Raw genomic sequence first — 3,649 nt, 5'->3', positions numbered from 1 at the left:
CACATGATATCAATGGGTGGAAGCAAGTGGGATAAAAACAAGGAAAGAACAGGGAGAGATTTAGTGCTTCCTATGCCTCTGTTCTCACAAAAGGCTAGAGGGCCATGCTGTGTTAGCATAGGCTTACCATGCATGTGACCTTATGCTTTGGCAGGGGGTGGGGGGCTTGGGAGGTGGGGGAAGGAGGCTGGCTCCTGTCTTCTCAGTGGAGTCTAGTCTTAACGAGAGTCATCTTACACTCAAGATTTAGATAGTTCCTTTACATTTAATCTTGACCTGTATTTTAAAAAATAAGCCATGTTCTTCAGTCACTAGCTTGGAGAGTCCCGTTTGCCAATGCTCCTTAAACTTTGCTTCTGTGTTTCTTGGGAAACAATATCTTAACATTCAGCTTTGAAGTACAGAGGAAACAGGTGGCAGGGAATCCAGGAAATATTATAGGAGCCACCCGGAATGACCCTGATTATCTTCTCTGCCTGGCACTGATGTTTAATCCACGGTGATCATCTAGGAGCTCCTCAGACCTGGTTTCCCAACTTAAATACCCAGGATGGTCTCTTATCTCTGCACTTAATCAAGGTCTCAGCCAAGTAATTGAAGGTATGCATTGGAATGGAAACTGAGTTTCCCCCATTATGCTTAAGATATTAAGCAGAATGACTTGCAAATTTCAAGGAAAAATTTGTAGGATATCTTCAAAAATTGTATTCTTCCTTTCCAATAGTTAGATTTATACCTGCTATTTGGTGATATCAGGCTTGGCCCTATTTTAACTTTCTCTTCTCTAAAAATTCAATTTCCCATAAATTTTAATCTGTATAAACCTAGTGTCACCAAATGACCATGACCAATTTTTAAATGTTTGTGTTAGTAATAACAAAAGCCTTCTTTGGTCATTGAAAGATTTTATTATGGTCTTTACAAAGTGTATTGAAAGAAGGTGATAGACTCGCTCTGTTGGTCTCTGTACCATCTGGAATGACTTGTCTTGGTTACTCTTAGATACTTCCTGACTGTTGTGTCTTTTCATTGTTGATCCAGGGGACATGGTTAAATTCATCTCTCATTGGATGGAGAAGTAACTGTGTTTGACTTGACTGGATCTTCCACCTGATAGAAACTTGAACACCAAGACCCAGCCTGTGTAAATACCATCCAGTTTCTTCTTTGGCTGTTTTGGAGGCTTTGGGTGTGATAAGTGTGGTATCTCACATGGCTGCAAATTGTCTTATGATACACTCTGAAATACTTTCCAAATGTTTTTTTAAAAATAAGGAATAGTTTAATAGCCATGCTTTGGTATTTCAGGAAGAAATACTGTTTATAATCAAACAATCTTCAAATGTCAACAGACAAAAATTTATTGAATATCAATAGTGTACACGTTGGCCTGCCTATATCCTATTAGTAATCTGCTATCTGCTGTCATCTGTGAGAAAAAGTGACTTTCATAGAATTAAAACATACACTAAAATGCTTATTGTTCGTGTTCTAAGCAAGTAAATATGGCACAATAAGTAAGCATGTGAACATCACCAGCATCACTAATACTTTGAAAATAAACTGTGAGCAACTGCGTATGATTGTCTACGCATTGACCAGCAAGGTCTTCGGGTTCCCTTCGCTTTACAAAATTTGACAAGCTTCTCACTGATCCAAAGCTCCTAACCTTTTTCTTAGAACATTTACTTTAGAACACCTGTAACTAAACATTCCTTTTGGGCATCCTATGATATACAAATCTGTTTTAAGAGTCCTCTTGCTAAAACCAGGGAAATCTTGAAATTTGCAGGTAAATAGATTGACCTAGAAAAGATCATCTTGAGTGAAGTAACCCAGACGCAGAAAGGCACGCATGGTAGTATATATAAGTGGATATTAGCCCAACAGAGATGTCCTCCGAGAGACTCCACCCAGCGATGGATCAGAACAGGTACTAGGACTTGCAGCCGGACTCTGGGCTAAGGGCTGCGAGTTGGAATGGTGGGAGGAGTGGGGTGGTGGGGGAGGGGTGTCAGGAGCTCCAGATGGAGACTATCAAGGCTAACCGATCTGGACCCACAGGGGACTGCACAAACTGATGCACCAACCAAGGACATTGCGAGCAGAGAACCTAGACCCCCTGTTCAGATGTAGCCAATGGACAGCTCCTTCTCCACGTGGGGAAGGGGGCTGGGAGAGCAGGGTTCTGACTGACAGGAACTCTGGTGCTTGTGATTTGATCACTGCCGCTTGGTGGAGAGGCCCTGTGGGAACACAGAAGAAGGGGATGCAGGCTATCCAGATGAGACCTGATAGGCTGTGTGGGTGGTCAGATGGTCGGGGGGGGGGGGAAAGGACCCCACCTGTCAGAGATCTAGGGAAGGGGAACAGGACAGAAGAGGGAGGGAGAGTGGGAATGGGAAGATAAGAACTAGGGGATTACAGTCAAGATGTAATGTGAATTAATAATTAATAATAATAATAATAATAATAATAATTTAAAAAGAGTCCTCTTGCCAATTTTACAAGTCAGGACGGCCTTCCATAAGGACCTGGGCACCATTCTTTTGAAATGAAACCATGCAGGAGTGTGGCGCTGCTCACTTCCTCTTCTCTGGGAAGTGGGAGACTAACTGAGCAGCAATTAGAAAGCACAGATGACTTAGTCACAGACAAAAGCATTTGCAAACTCAGTGCCCTTCAGCCTCACCAAGTCCACCCCTCCAGCAACATCCCCTGAACTCTCCCAACTGCTCGTCCCAGCCCCCAAAGGTCTTTTGTTTTAATACATTTGGCTGAGGCTGAGCTCTAGCCTCTCTCCCACACTGTAGTAGCATCAAACGAAGTTTTCACTGCTGATTTCACTTTCTATAGTGCTATGTTTACGCTACTAATATGCTCACCAACCTTCATACAGTGTACAAGAGCTTTTAATTGACAGCCACTCACAGGGAAAAAATATAAATGCTCCTTCATCTTAGCCTTTAAATGTTTCATGTATACGCTGTGGGGCTCTCATGATATGAGGCTGCACACTGCTACACGAGTGACTAGTAATTCCGGTATTGCTCTTTTATCCTACCTTCCTGTTTATGTACTTTGTAGTGGTTATCACTACCAGGCATCTTATCATTTTGTGCCTTCTTTGCTCAAAATGAAAGCCCACAAGATTAGGACTTTTTATGAGTTTTGTTCACATCTGTCTCTGGTGGCTATTTCATGGAGTATTTGTTCAATGACTGTTGAACAAAGGAAAGTTTAGTTATTAGCATTTTACTATTGTTATAATGAGCATCTTACTATTATTATTGTTAGCATTAGGTTGTGCTTTATTTGATTTAATTAGAACTTCTAAAAACTGACCTACATCTGAGTCAGAATGCCATAGACTGCTTCCCAGTGAGGGGTTCCCAGGTTTTTTTTTTTAATATAATCATAACCTAACGTGCTATGATCAGACTGTGCTGAGTAAAGTACGTGTAGATTCCTAGGATATCCTGAGGACACCGTTCACATCTTTGTGCAAACCAATGCAGAAATTCACCTCTGCTCCGTTTCTGTATCATATGGACAACTGGCTGATTTTCAACTTGTGGACCCTGGCATGCCACCAGTGGGTGGGACTTCTTCCCTCTTGATGGCTGCCATAAACCATAAAACAAAATGA

General features: G+C 41.8%; 1 long non-coding RNA gene across 1 annotated transcript; it reads left to right on the top strand.

Moving 5' to 3' along the window:
• Positions 1 to 539: 539 nt before the first annotated feature.
• On the top strand, positions 540 to 1,841 carry LOC311591921. The gene is made up of 3 exons (XR_014777258.1): positions 540 to 600; positions 1,042 to 1,144; positions 1,793 to 1,841. It is a non-coding gene; the product is annotated as an uncharacterized lncRNA (long non-coding RNA).
• The last annotated feature ends 1,808 nt before the right edge of the window (positions 1,842 to 3,649 follow it).

This window comes from Acomys minous (assembly GCF_964271855.1).
Source record: "Acomys minous genome assembly, chromosome: 1".
Taxonomy (NCBI): domain Eukaryota; kingdom Metazoa; phylum Chordata; class Mammalia; order Rodentia; family Muridae; genus Acomys; species Acomys minous.
This window is presented reverse-complemented; position numbering and strand designations above follow the sequence as displayed.